The following is a 15,580-nucleotide window of genomic DNA, read 5'->3' as shown; positions in this document are numbered from 1 at the left end:
GCAGCGCCGCGGCCTGGGGAGCGCGCGCCGGGATGGGGCCCAGCCGCCGCCCCCTCGCCATCGCTCCCCTGCGGAGAGGCCCGAGGGGGGGGGGGCTGGCCCTCCCATCGGGACCCCGGGATCTGGGTGCAGGAGGGGGCCCTGGCCTCACCTCGTTTGGGGCGGGTCCGGGATCTGGGGAGTGAGCCTCCCTCTCTCTAGTCCCCGGGGTGTAACCTCGACCACCATCTCCGGGGGTACCTATCCCCCGCTGGTTTCCGCGGCCCGGGGTGACCCCGCCCCTGCCCGCCCGCAGGTGTTCCACGTGTCCACAGCGCGTGCGTCACAATGACCTGGGCGACAGGTGGGAGCCTGGGCGAAGGGTTCCCTCTGTGTCCAGGGCAGGGCGTGCTGCTTGCTTCCACTGTAGGTGTCTGTGGCTCTAGGGGACAGGAGACTTCATGACTTCCAATGCCACGACACAGGACAGAGGCCTGTACCCGTGAGCCAAGTTTGGACTTCAAGGAAAAAGGCTGTGTGAAAAAAACAAAACAAAAATAACTGTATGTATGCATATGTATATCATGTTTTCATTCCCATTTAGCCACATATCTCTTATACTTGTATTTGACGCTGATATTCCTCCTCCTCTCTTAGCCTTTGTCATCAGGAAAGAACCAAACCCTGTTTTTAGGGTACCCTGCAGGGATCATCCGAAGAAAAAAATGCTGAAATAGGTCTTCCCAAAATTACCTATGCTGAAAAGCAGTCTCAAGGTGCAATGACTCAATGCCTGGGTATGTTATATATTTATTTTAAAAGTTTATTGAATAGTCATTGAATTAAGCAATTTAACAGGACGGAATGAAAGGTGGTTACTGAATAAAGATGCAAACAAATCCAAAATCCATCGCTAGCATGAATAGGCTGTTCATGCCAGGCACATGCTATGCACTTGACATTTAATCCTTGGAGCAGCTTAATACTGTAGGTAATACTGTATTATTCCTGTTTTACAAGTGAAAACACAGACTGCCTAGAGTGCTATAAAGGCACTCAGCGAATAGGATATTGAATAGGAGTTTGAATCCAGGGTTGTCTGAACCAAGAATTTAGCTTCATCTCAAGATAGAAAGGTGGCTGGCCAAAATGGATAGTGAACATGTATAGGAGAAGATGCTGTCATTTTAATAGAACGGTAAGATAGTACAGTTCCTGAAATGTATATAACCTTTAAAGTTGACTTTATTCTTTGGATATATTCCTATATAGATAGGTTTGAGCCTGTCTCAGTATGGCACAAAATATTGAGCTGAGGAACACCAATAAATTTTTATGAATAAAGAAATAATATGGTCTACAAAATAGCAAATTGTTGAAAATCTGAGAATCGGGATAAGTTTTGGGAGAAAAAAACATTGCTCCTATATTTGGTTTTTATAAGAAGCATTCAAACTGACCTGTTCACAACACAAGCTAAATTATTTTCCTTTTTGTAATAAAGAAAAGAGGGGAAGGGGCAGAGGGAAATAAAAAGCAAAACCCTTCAGCCGAAACCGGTTTGGCTCAATGGATAGAGCGTTGGCTTGGGGACTGAAGGGTCCCGGGTTCGATTCAGGTCAAGGGCATGTACCTTGGTTGTGGGCATATCCCCAATAGGGGGTGTGCAAGAGGCGGCTGATTGATGACTCTCTCTCATCGATGTTTCTAACTATCTCTCTCCCTTTCTCTCTGTACAAAATCAATTACATATATTAAAAAAAAAAAAAGCAAAACCCTTCAAATGAGGGGAAAAAAAAGGCTTTCTTGCAAGAGGAAGATTATTAAGATATTTTATTTTAAAATATTTTATTCCAAGAGCCATTAACCTGTGTGTAACACCTATTAGGAGTTTGAAAAAATAGAAATTAGGCCCCACCGGTGTGGCTCAGTTGGTTGGGCATGTTCCCACATACCAAAACGTTTGCCTGTTTGCTTCAGGTCAGGGCCCAAGCCTGGGTTTCGGGATTCATCCCTTATAGGAGGCATGCAGTAGGCTGCTGATCAATGTTTCTCTCACATTGATATTTCGCTCTCACTTTCATTTTTTCTCTCTCTCAAAATCAATTTTAAAATATTTAAAAAGAAAAAAAAGATTATAATTTTTTAGCAGAATGATTTTTTAAAAAAACATGGTAGGTACTCAAAAAATATTGGCTGTATATAATAATCAGTTAATTAAGATATTGAGAGAAAAAGATCATAAAATTTCCTGACTCTCTAATGTTCTCCTCTCCACCAGTGGTGATTTACTAGTTACTAGGAAAAAGTAGTAGAAACTCTGTTGATTAAAGATTGGCTTTGTGGTGGGTATTTACATTTGTTACAAGGGGTCCAGTGGAATGGCAGGTTGTCCATGTGTTCACAGTATACCCATAAAATGCAGCTGCCTGGATCACAGGCATTAGGGGAAGTGGCCTACAAAGCTGGTTTATATAACTTAGGACTCAGGTTTCCTTTTTATTTTTCCAAAGATCGAGGTGAAAACCTGAGCTATGAGTCTAACAACCTGCCAAGGAGGCTCCAAGTGGCTTCCAAAACCATGACTAAAGGTGAACAGATAGACATGTGATAGAGCACTGTCTGGTCAACATTGCACTGACATTCCTTAGGCTCCCAGAGAGTTTAAGATGAAGCTTTACATGACTTTTCATCGTTATTAATGCTGTCCTAAAATTTAGAAAAATATTTGAGGAGGAAGATAGTAAGTTCATGCTTGTTCTACATAAGCCACATTGAGTGCTTTTCTTCCTCTTTAAAACATTGCTCCACTGACCACACTTCCATTTGTTTCTGGGTATCAAGTTGTTTCATTAGTGTAGAGCAGTGGTTGGCAAACTCATTAGTCAACAGAGCTAAATATCAACAGTACAACGATTGAAATTTCTTTTGAAAGCCAAATTTTTTTTAACTTAAACTTCTTCTAACGCAACTTCTTCAAAATAGACTTGCCCAGGCCGTGCTATTTTATGGAAGAGCCACACTCAAGGGGTCAAAGAGCAGCATGTGGCTCGCGAGCAGCAGTTTGCCGACCACTGATGTAGAGTACCCACAAGCAGAGCGGAAACAATGTCTAAGAAAAGAATGGCTATTGAGTGATAGGATATGAAGTTGAGAAGGAAATAATGCACATTTTCCAGAGTGGAACACGATAACAAGAAACTTCTCCACAGAAAGAAATCCTTACATTTCAATTCAGTGGTGGTTGTTTTTTGTTGTTTGTTTGTTTCTGATGGTTTCCCAGGTGTGCTGAGGACCACCTGAATGAGGAATTCTGTCAGACTGCCATTAACAGAGACCCAGAATAGTAGTGGATTAAATGAGATAAAGATTTATTTTATTGCACATTTAAAAATGATTTAAAATAATAATAATTTTTAAAAAATTAAAAATGGGGTGGGGAGAGTAATTGGGAAGTAGGCAGTGCAGAACTTATATGATTGCCACTAAGTTATCAGGATATATTCGATTCTTCTTTTCCACGTAATATTGCTTAACGGTAAATCCAGGCGAGGATGTGAAGTAGAAACTTTCCTGCATTGCTGATGGAAATGGAAAAGATGGAAAATGGTCTGGAAGTTCCTCAAACTCGATCCCCAGTAGGGGCCATGCAGGTGGCAGCCTGCTGATGTTTCTCTCGTATCAATGTTTGTATCTCTCTCCCTGTCCTTAACTATCTTTAAAAATCAATAAAAACATATTTTTAAAAAAGAAAGGTAATTTAATAGAGAAATGATAGGTTTTCCAACAAATGGTGCTGGAACAACTGGACCTCCACATGCCCCAAAATACATCTAAACCTTATAACTTTTATAAAAATTAACACAAATTGGATTGTAGACCTAAGTGTAAAACACAACCTATAAAACTTAGAAGATAACATAGGAGAAAAATTAGGTAATCCTGGGTGATGATTCTTTTGATACTGTATCAAAGGCACAACCTATGAAAATAAAGGATAATGGAGCATTATTAAAAATATGTATTTTTTTGTTGTTGTTGCTGTTCTGCAAAAGACACTGTCAAGATAAGCCACAGACTAGGAGAAAATGTTTTCAGAAAACATCTGATAAAATACACAGAACATTTAAAATATACCAAATAAATCTTACATCTCAACAATCAGAAAATGAACAACCCAATTAATAAAAAGGTAAAAACACACACACTTAAATAATAAAGCTATTATTCTCTCATATACCAAGAAGTTTAGACAAAGACAAAGATACTTCTAGGGATAGTTTATTAGCTCAACTACATGATAATGCCTTCATCAGCTTTTTTCAATTCTTTGGGTCTTTTCCTTGATGACAAGATGGCAATAGCAGCGCTGTCCAGTCAATTTTTAAGGCCTGTGAGCATCCCAGTCAGGGAATAAGGAGGCAACTGCTTTCTTCTTGGGAGAGCCTGATTTTAGCCTCCAACAGAAGCTTCACTTGACTTCTCCTTAGATCTGATTGGCCAAATCTCTGATGGCTTATTAATGTAAAATTACCTTAATTAATTCCCTAGCTGTCCTTAAATCAATGGATCTGTGCCAGTTTCCTGAGGTCCTGTTTGCAGAGAAAGGAGAGCCCATTGTAACACAAGCAAGGATCTGTGCCTACCACATATATATTTCCATTACTCTCCTGCTACAGCCATCACCACCACCACCACCCTAATTCTAAGAGCCAGCATTAGTCAGCTGCCTTCAGTACCTAGGCATGCTATGCTCTCTGTGGTTTATGGGTCATTGCACATAACTTTTGCCCTGCCCAGAGCACATACTCTTTCCTTCATGTTCTATAATAGCATCTTGGTCTGTGTGGCTTCAACTCCTGTCTCCCTTTAGTCCTCAGCTTAGGTATCACTTCCTTTGGAGAGTCTTCGCTGATCCCCAATATCACAGCACCTTCTTGTTAGTCCCCTCTTAGAACTTATCAAGCTATGTTGTAATTTTCTATCTATTTATTTATATCCCCTACTAGACTGCAAACTCTAATGGCTTATTGATTGGGCCTTATTTCTCTAGGGGCTCACATAGAGCCTACACAGTAGATAATCAATAAATACTTGTAGAAGGGAAGCACTTTTTGGGTGCACTCAGAATCAATTTGTGTTAAAATAACTTTTAAAAGTCTCATATTGAGGCAGTATTTATTCTGCTTGTCTCACACAAGAGCTATGGATTCTAAGAGCATTTCAACTGTCTTTAAATAGTTTTTCAAATGGGAAGAGTTCTGTTTATAGATTCATAATATAGAGAGTAAATGTAGCTAAGTGATGAACATATTTGAATATTGGAAGATTCTATCTTTCTCTGCAACTTCTTGCTACCATTTTATTAGGAAAAAGCAATAATGACACATTTCAAGGCCCTTTCAATCGCTTTTGTAAGTAGGTTTAAATAAGAAATGGAGGAAGGAATGAAATGAAGGGGGAGAGAAATAATCACCAAATTTGATGAATATAATAGAGCAGCACTTAGAAATCTTAGTACTTTGAAGTGAAAAATACTAATTTTATAATTTACATAAGGTAGTGAAACATTCACCCATGAAGTTTTAAGAGGGAATGTACCAGGCTCAGAGAGTTGGCGTTTCTTTGGATTTTAGACATAGTATTGCCACTTTCAGGTTGTCATACGCTGACCTTTTTCTGGGCGACCACTCAAAAGCCGCCAGTGTGTGGAGTGGAGCCCAGCGTGAGAGAGGGCTCTGCAGCTGGCCTGGTGCAAGGTGAGCCCTGGCCCTTGTGAGTTGTGGATCCGGTGCTGCTGGAATCACCTGCAACCCATCCGAGGACCATCTGGAGCCCGTGACAACCCCCAACAAGACCATCACAGAGGAAACCCTTGGTGTTTGAGAGAATGCAAAGGCCCCTTTAGCAGATGACCCTTCCTTTTGACCCCTGGCTTGCGGCGAGGCTCATGTAGAAACTGAATCATCCACCATCGGCATAAGATGGCCATATTACTTGGATGCCTGACATGAAATGGCATTGTCTTAGACTTTAGCCATAGCCAGGCTTTCACAGCCGTGATCCATATCAAGTGCATTGAGAAGAAAGAGGAGCTTCTGGAGGCTGATCCTAGGAGAAGCCTGAAGACACAAGTGCCTGGATGAGCAGGCACTTGCACTGCTATATTACTTTCCTATGCCTCACGGCGAGTTTCCCATGACACGTGGATCTGGGGTGGAGTAACTTCAAGCTGCTATACAGATGGTTTCGCATGCTTGTGCGGGCACCAGACAGATGAGAGGAAGTCCTGCTGCTTTTCAAGGTGGTCCTGAGCGACCACTGAGAAGGAAAATGCTTACAACGTTACATTTTGTGCCGAAATTTTATTGTCCGCTTTGTCTGGAAGGAAACATTTTATTGTCTACTTTGCTTGAGGTCAGGATCTATGGCAACTCTTGAGATAATTTTTTGGCATAGAGGTGCTTTTCAAATCTGTAACTGAGTTAAGGCCATTGGAATCCAGCACTAAGATTGGGGCTGAAGACCCCTGTGGTGCCAGACTTTGACCCTTTCATGGCTGGATTGTGAGGAGGTCAGAGAGATCTCTGAGGGAAGGGCCAGAGTGACTTGGGCAATGGTGTATATACTGGGGCAAAGAGCTTGGTTGGGACAGTGGAAGTGTTTTAGAAATGGTTAAGCCTGAAGGAGTACATACTAGATAATGTTTCATTCTGGCCTGGCTAGATGGTGAGGGATCTGAAAGGATCAAGACTGGAGAATTGATGACAAGATGGTTTCAGGGAAGGGTGGATGGACATTTCAGAATGAGCCCAGAATGTGAGAACGTCAGTGTTTTATGTGAATGCACATTAAGGGGCCATCATTGCAGAAGACGTTTTAGTAACTAGGGAACAAATGATTTCTTCTCAAGGAGCCAGTCATTTTTCTTCTCCAGCTAGTCTGTTGGTTCATGGACATAACAACTATGAGGATCAGAATGGTGGTGATGCTTGGACCCAGCAGCATAAATTTTTTTCATCAAGACTGATAGCAACAGTGACCTGCAGGGTCCTTCTAGGGGACCTGTTCTACTACTCTGTATCAGATTGATTAATTTGAGTTGGGAATGCCCCTTCCTCATGGAGGAGCAGCAGATTATCATCATTGGAATAATTTTGTGGATTTGGATTTGCTTTTCTCTGCTTACATGCCTCTAAAGCACCTCATGATTCCATACACAGCTTCTGGTTGATGAACTCACTGCATTGCAACCCAATAGGCTACTAACTGCCTGGCCTTACTTTGTAAAATATCCAATCAACTTGCTAAACTAGGCTCCATTGGAATGTCCACTTGGAAACTTAAGCACAACACTATCTTAAGATGTAACACCTTGTGGTGTCAGCTTGCTATGTTGTAGAACATGAGCAGAAACAGTGACCCACACATTTAATATTGTTCAACAGCCAGAATGGACTGCAACCTAGGACCTAGGGGTGAAGGCATGTCTTAGAATGACAGCTACTTGTTCACTTTCAGAATTTTGCTTTAACTCTTTAAATTATTTAACTCCTTTAGCCTAAATAATTCAGTTCTCAGAAGAGAATGCCTGAAGGTTAAAAAGTGTAGACTTTATTAAATTGATAGTTGAGACTATCACCTGTACTTGTTCGGTTCTTTGTGCAATCAGGGCCAAGACCCTTGGCAAGCTGTGGTGTTGGCTGAAAGCCAGGAGAACTTGGAACAAACAGAGAAGGAATCTATCATCTATGTCAGCAGCAGTCTTGTGAATGCTTGCAAAACAGAGGGCTGTAGCTTTGCACCAATATTTCCTTGCTGAACATACTATTAATTCTCATTTCCTTTTTAAAGGAGAGGTATAACAATTAAATTTTTTTTTTCTTTCCTCTTTCTTCCAAGGAAATGTACTGTTCCCGAAGGAATGGTTGAATCCATCATGTTGTCCAAAGGCTGTAGAATATTGAGATGGGATTGTGACAGAACTGAAGAGGATCATAATAAACTAGAGGTCCTGGACTTGAAGACCAATATCTCACCTCTTTGTGGGGTGGCTGGAAATGACCGGTTGTTATGAATATTTCCTTTGGATATCAGGGAGAAAAGGTGTGTGTGTGTGTGTGTGTGTGTGTGTGTGTGTGTGTGTTAAAAGTCTTCATTATATATGAGAAATTTTAGGCCTCAAGAAACTATAGATGGAAGTCCACTTACTTTTCATGTGGGAGACTGCTGGCCTACTGTGTCCCAGAAAATTCATACAACCTTTAATTGGCTTGTTTTGTGCAGTGTTTCTTAGATAATAAAAAATGTTGTTCTTCCCTTCTTTCTTCCATCCATCCTTCTGTCCCTCCCTCCCCTCAGCTACTTATTTATTAAATATTCATTGATAATCCAGAAGACTGTGAAAGTTGGAGGCCTGGAAAAGACAACCTGAGACCTTCATTCTTCTTACTATCCAATAAATGCAGAGACATTTATTGCAACTCTGCAACTGTTGTGATCTGGTACAGTCCTGGTCAGATGTTTAGCCCAAGATTATAAAAAAATAAAACAGAACCAAAAGAAAGAATGCATTTTACTTTAATACCAGTTCTGCAGTTAATAAGAAGCATTTTAAACCTTGGATGTTTAAAGTACTAGTTATTTGAAAGCATTTGTAAGTGATGTTAGAATTCAAATATGAAATGAGTCTCTGCTGTCTGGCACAACTGTCATGTGTTCAGAGTCACACTTGTGGGTGAAGATAAGGTTTCACTTTGTCCCTTTCCACACAATTTTGAGTTTGCATTGTAAAGACCCGATTAAGTATGTCAGAAAAGTAGGCACCTACTAGGGAAGTGAAAAGTATTAACTATTTCAGGCCACTAATAAAATATGACATTTGCTGCAGAGGTAAATTAGCAAATTACGCTCATGGTGCCATAGAGAAATTAATGTCCCTTTAAAAAATTTGAATTATTTGCCTCACCCTCTTCTTCCCCAGTTTTTAAAGTTATGAGTTCTAGTGAGCTTGGAAGAGCTTTATGATGTTTACTTTTCTCTCCATTATCAAAAAGGAAAGGAATTTAGTAAGGACCATAATATCATTCTTTGATCTTTGTTGATGCTGTGTCATCTTACAGATTGTTTGAAAAGACTTGGAACAACTTGAAGCACTTTGATGGAGAGATATGTAATTTTTTAAATGTTATTTTTTTCTTTGACCTTTCATCTTCCATATACTAATTATTGTAAATACAATTTAAAAATCATAAGTTGAAATTCTTTATTTAGATTTAGCTCTCCATAAGGAATTCAACAAAAAGCAAATGCCAACTCTACATAAACCTTTCTAATGAATAGGCCAGACTATGGTGTGTGTATTTTCTATAAAATAAATGTCTCTTTCAGCTGTTAACCCACATTACTCCAGGATATTTCTTAATGGTTATTTTAGACATTTTCTCTTTCTGTAAATTTATTAGTATGAAACTAATTCCTTCCTGACTTCCTGTTATGTTTCCCTACTATTGCATTATTGGTATTTATTGTGTTGGTATGCTCTGTCTTTATAAATTAATTTTGCCTTTTTATTTTTAATTTTTTTCAATGCTCTTCATTTTTTTCAACTTATACTAGCACTATTATTATTATTATTCACACTAAATGAGATTTATTGTTTGTAAAACTTAATTGAAATTTCTTCCTCAATACATTAAAACTAATTATTGTTGGATTTTAATATTTCCTATTAGTTCAAATCAATAATGGGGAATAAAACATTCATACATTGATCTAAATGTTTTTCCTCTACCTTTGCAGCAACGTCTTGAACATTATTTATTTTATCATCTTTTGAATCCCTTGAATGCAAAAACATATTCTTCTATCTCTTCTATATAAAGTTAGTTATCCTATAGTTCTTCATATACAGGTACATATTTATCCTACACTGTGTTATTTGTTTTCTCTGTGACCATTCATTCAGCCAGACATTTATTGAGTACCTTTCATGGGTCAAACTCTATATTATTGTAGGTTATGTTTATTATTGTTTCTAATTGCAATTTTTAAAATTGTATTTCTAAAGCTGCTCACAAAAAGCATGTTTAAAACAAACACTTTTATTCTGATTTGAAACTTTTCTTGAACTTTATTTTCTTGCATAGTTAATTGAACTGTAGTATGTTTTTACATTTGAGAGACATGACTACTAAATAACAGTAAGTTTTCTAATAACTAAAGCTATCCATTAAAATCTTCTACGTACTCATATAGTCTTTGTGCATGTATAAAGTTTCACTGAGGTCTGTAAAAAAAGGATAGAAAACTTGATGAACTTTACTGGCAATAATTTTACTTAAAATGGGAAGTTAAACATGTGACTATAAGTTATAACTTAATATCATTTATTATGTACCAACTTGGTCAAATCAGTCATTTCGTTTAGCATAAAAAAAGTTAGCCACATGAAAAATTCTTGGCAGTCATATTAAAATTATTCCATTTACTGAATATTGACCTTCAAATAAAGGTTTGTGCGTTTTTTTTTTGTTTTGTTTTGTTTTTTTTAATATATCTTTGTTGATTTCACAGAGGAAGGGAGAGGGAGAGAGAGATAGAAACGTCATTGATGAGAGAGAATCATTGATTGGCTGTCTCTGCACTCCCCACACTGGGGATGGAGCCCACAACTGGGGCATGTTCTCTGACCTGAATAGAACAATGACCTCCTCCTGATTCATAGGTTGATGCTCAACCACTGAGTCAGGCTGGCAGGGCTAAAGTTTTGTTTTTAATTCTTTATAGATTACTCTGTGAGAAAAGAATCAGGAGAAATAGGAAATAAATTGAAAATGGACACCTTGCTCAGATGAATTAATTAATTGGAAGCTATTACTATTTGCCTGTTCTGCTCAGTTGGATTTGGCAGAACAGGAAGTATGGTATGGAGCAACTAAATGCAGTGGGCATTCCAGAACAGGTCATTTTGGCCTCTGCTGCCCTCAATGCTCACATTTTGCCTAATTGGATCCAAGTCTGGTCAGTATTTTATGACTTGTGATATTGTGATTTATGAGAAACATATATTTGGTTTTGTCCCTTTTTTGAACAGTGGTATTAAAACTCTTGGAATTTTCTAATGGAGAGAGCTGTAAAGCTGACTATTGTTATGCTAATAAGGTGATTCTCCGTCCTAATCCCCAACCTCCAGGAAGGGGAGAGGGGCTGGAGGTTAGATACATCAATCTTGCAGATGTGATAAGGAAGTCTCTGTAAAAAAAATGAAATGACAATTTTCAAAGAGCTTCTGGTCTAGTGACCATATAGAGATTTTGGGAGAGTGGACCACTTGGAATGGACCCTATGCTTCTCTTCCATGTGGCTATTCCTGAGCTATATCCTTTTATAATAAACCAGTCATCCAATAAGTAACATGTTTCTCTGAGTTCTATGAGCTCCTCTAGCCAATTAATCAAACCCAAGGAGAAGGTTATGGGAACCTCAGAAGCATCTGAATTTGCAACTTGCATCTGAATTGAAGAGGAGGGTGTCTTGTAGGACTGAGCTCCTTCAACTGTGGAATTTGATGCTATCTTTGGATAAATAATATCAGCATTGAGTTAAATTGTAGAACACCCGCTGATATCCTGAGCATCACTTGGTGATATAGGAGAACCCACTCCCCATTCCCAATACACATATGTCAGAATTGGGCTGTTGTAAGAAACATCTAAACCAGTAGAGAATGTTTATGAGTTTATTCAAGCCAAACTAACCTCAATTGCCAGCAAGCAAAATCTCAACGGATTGAGAAAATGCTCTGGAACATAGCATTTTTACCACTTATTTTATACATCAGAGAGATGTATGGAGGGTTACATGAAATTCATTGATGGTAGATTAGGAAGGATAGAGAATGCAAAGCAGGGAGACCTCTGAGATTAGATAAAAAGCAAAATGATGAAACAAATACTTCTTTCACATTGGTGGGTACATAATATTTAACAATTAACATGATAACAATAACAATGAAGGATTCTGTGGTCTTGTGCTCTGGTGCAGTGATTGTGTCTTGAGGCATTTGGGAAAGGGAAATTATCCTGACAGTCTAAAGTAGGGGTGTCGAACTCAATCAGAGAAGGGGCCAAAATCTAAAATCCAGCCTAAATCGCGGGCCGAATGGTTTACTGAACAGTCATAAACTGTCATGGAAACGCAGCGGAGTGCAGTGATGACAGTGCGGTGCGGGCCACATTGCAAGGCCTGGCGGGACAGATTTGGCCCGCGGGCCTTGTGTTTGACACATGTGGTCTAAAGCTATGTTATCCCTAGAGGCCTGGTGCACAAAAATTCATGCACTGGAGGGGGGTCCCTCAACCCGGCCTGCCCCCTCTCACAGTCCTGGGGGCCCTCAGGGGCAGGAGGTGACCTGGCAATTAAGGGAAAGCGATACCCTCATCACATCTCTGCTGCTTCCACTGCTGGCAGTGCAAGCCTCAACTGGCCCTAGTTACCTGAACCTCAGGCAGCCCTGGGTGGCTGGGCAGCCAACATCTGAGGCTTGCCTGTGCCTCAGGCTGGCCCTGGACAGCTGGGGGGCTGTGGGGACCAGGTGCTGCCATCTTGTGACTGTGGGAACTGCCATCTTTGAGGGTGTGACAGTCAATTAGCATATTCCCTCTTTATTGGCTGTGGGCACTGCCATCTTTGCGATGGTGTGAGGGTCAATTAGCATAATTCCCTCTTTATTAGATAGGATAGATGCAAAAAGACCATGGACTCAGTTAAGGTAAAGATTGACCTTTGTCCTTTGTGGAGAAAGATACTGGCCTAAGACATGACTACCCACCATGACTAGCTTGTAGTTAGGAAATTTTAATTTCAAACCATCATATGTGGTTACTTGAGGTCTCTGAGTTTGTAAGGCTTGCCATGCAGGCCTCCCCTCAGCTTGTCAAGTTTAGTATGTGGCCCTTTCTCATCCACAGGGCTCAGAACCATTTTTGACTCATATGTTTTAAAGCCTCATTATAGGTACTCCTAAGAAGTTAGTATTTGAAGGAGGGAGATATCCTCCTTAGTGGCCCAAAGAGGAACTAATATGATGCAATGTGAACTAAATCAGAAAAAATTGATCAATTAATGGTGGAGGCTGGAGTTGAAAGGTCAGATGGACTCAAGATCTGAAGTTTCCATTTAGATTATTGCAAGTTGGTGTTATACTGCCCAGCAGAGGAAGCCAACTGAGGTGAGGTGGGGATTAGGATTAGGGGCCTGGGTAAAAGAAGAATGGAGCTGATAAGCAAGAGAGAAGAGAGAGAGAGAAAGGGAGGGAAAGAGAGAGAGAGAGAGAGAGAGAGAGAGAGAGAGAGAGAGAGAGAGAGAGAGAGAGAAAGAGAGAGAGAGAGGAGAAGAGAGAACTGTAGCTTATCACAGCTAACTTGATTTTGGCCCTTCCTGAGGTTTGTTTTATAGCTTTTCTCCCTTTTCCTCTGCTCTAATTTTAGTGACTCTATTCCATGAATTCAGGAGACCCTAAGTAGAATTTCTAAATAGAACCTTGATCATTACTTCTCTCTCATCATTGATGTTTCTATCTTTCTTTCCCTCTCCTTCTCCCTTCTCTGAAATCATATATGATAATTGTAATCATATATAAAAATTTTATATATAAAATATATAAAATAAATAAAATATATGTATGTATACATATATAAATATATATATTTTAAAAATATAGACTACAAAGGCAACAAACAAGATGCTGAAGTGGAGAACAGTGGGGGAACCTACCTAAACAGGGAGGTCAGGGAGGCCTTTCTGAGAACAGAAAGGCAGAGATGCTTTTATTTCATTATTTCAAATATAATTTAAATGTAAATGGCATTTAAAAATTATTTTGGTCATTTATATGTTGGATCTTCTGTTTTAATAATGTGAAAAAATTATCATTAGCTTTTATTGAACCTTTATAATAATAGCCTATGTTATTAGTTGATTTTGTATTACAGAAACACACACTAAAAGGTCACACTTGACTCCAAAATCCTGAGATACATAAATATCTAAACAAAATTCTAGTTCAGTTTAGCTTCTTCCACTGAACAAATATTTACAGAATACCTGCCCTGAGCCTGGTAGAATGCTGGGGACACCAGATGATTCACCTGCATCCTGAGCCAGGACATAGTCTTATTTGTGCTAGATTTAAGGTTTGCAGCGCTTTGAGACACCTTTTGAAACTGTATCCGGCTCAACGGGATGAAATAAAATTCTGAGCAGTTTTTAAACATTTGATAGTCTGCGTTTTCTGATGCTTATTTCCTAAAACCCAGAGATGTTGCATAATCCACAAGAAGCCCCAGGTCTCATCACCTTTCTGCTCCATCGGATCTCTTGCCAGTTATGCTTCTAAAAGGAAATCCCATTTCCTTTTTGCAGTTTAACAACTCTGCTCTAAACTAGGTCTATATATCTCCGTGGTCCCTGATGTGCCCAGGACTTAATATTTTATCTCTGAAAGTGTACCTTCTTTCTGAGATTTATTTTTCACTTGCATTTCCTACCTTTATTGTTGAAAGCATCTATGAAATTTATAGGTTCAATCTTTTTTTTCCCCTTAGGTTAGTTTTTTGCCTCCTCAGAAGATACAGGTTATAAAGTCATGGGCAGTGGAGACTAAAATCATTTTTGTTTCTAATCCAGAACCTAAAATGGTGTTCCAGCTCTCTACAGACTGTTGGTATTCGCCTTTCTTAGTTTGATCCACATGGATTTGGTTTGGTAGAATGTGAAGGGCTTGTGAACTTAAAAGCACCTAATATAAGCAACTCATCATTGAGCAGGATTAGATAAAATAAATGACTTGTGTGTGGTTATCAGTGTGAGGCTTAATGGACTTGCTCAGGAAGAATCATGGCATGGATAGCTCAACATCTTGAAGAATTCAGTCTATAATTAGAAAAGGCCACTTCTCACCAAATGGAGTTTAAAGACTGTGACAGGTGTGCTATTCACAAAAGATACTCTAATATTTGAGCTTTTTTCCCTAGGAAATAGAAAATTTAAAATTATTGCACATAAATATTGTATATGTATATATAATATTTAGATGCAAACATATTTGAGTGGGAAATAATATATATATGTGTATATATATATATATATATATATATATATATATATATCTGTCATTTCCTACAAAAATATGTTTTATGTGTTATGAAGAGACCTATATATGAATTTTTATATGTCTTATCCTGGGATATTTGATACTGATCTATTTCCCTTGACATTAGAAGTAAGCTATGTAGGTGGACTTTGAGGCAGAACAGAACAAGCAGGAAGCATTTTGACTGTTGTACCAGTTACAGAATTTTTCTTAATGAGGCCGACTTGTGGTTGGATATATTTGGATTAAGTCTGAGGTTTGCTAATTCCTCAATAAATGATTATTAGAATGAATGTATGAATGAATAAACAAATGAACTTGGAAGTAGAAAAATAAAGCTAATTCTGTGCTCTTCCTCTAAGAATACTTTATAGAAATAGACAATTTAAATTACCCTCAGAGGTTGAATCTAGTAAGGATAGGAATAAGTTTTAAGCAAAATCAGAA

General features: G+C 38.9%; 1 protein-coding gene and 1 long non-coding RNA gene across 4 annotated transcripts in view; one reads left to right on the top strand and one right to left on the bottom strand.

The window, feature by feature from the left end:
* Positions 1-274, bottom strand: part of ICA1 (islet cell autoantigen 1) — a 112,940-nt gene extending 112,666 nt beyond the window's left edge. The window contains exon 1 of one of the 3 annotated variants that reach the window (XM_045578394.1): positions 152-274. The gene's annotated coding sequence lies outside the window, so the exon portion shown is untranslated. The remainder of the gene's footprint in view (positions 1-151) is intronic. The other 2 variants (XM_045578398.1, XM_045578393.1) reach the window with 2 other exon arrangements.
* LOC118714256 lies at positions 140-9,236 on the top strand. Its single transcript, XR_004986522.2, has 3 exons — positions 140-716; positions 6,017-6,113; positions 7,882-9,236. It is a non-coding gene; the product is annotated as an uncharacterized LOC118714256 (long non-coding RNA).
* The last annotated feature ends 6,344 nt before the right edge of the window (positions 9,237-15,580 follow it).

This window comes from Pipistrellus kuhlii, unplaced genomic scaffold, assembly GCF_014108245.1.
Source record: "Pipistrellus kuhlii isolate mPipKuh1 unplaced genomic scaffold, mPipKuh1.p scaffold_m20_p_10, whole genome shotgun sequence".
Classification (NCBI taxonomy): domain Eukaryota; kingdom Metazoa; phylum Chordata; class Mammalia; order Chiroptera; family Vespertilionidae; genus Pipistrellus; species Pipistrellus kuhlii.
The sequence above is the reverse complement of the archived record's forward strand: the minus strand, read 5'-3'. Positions and strand labels throughout refer to the sequence as shown.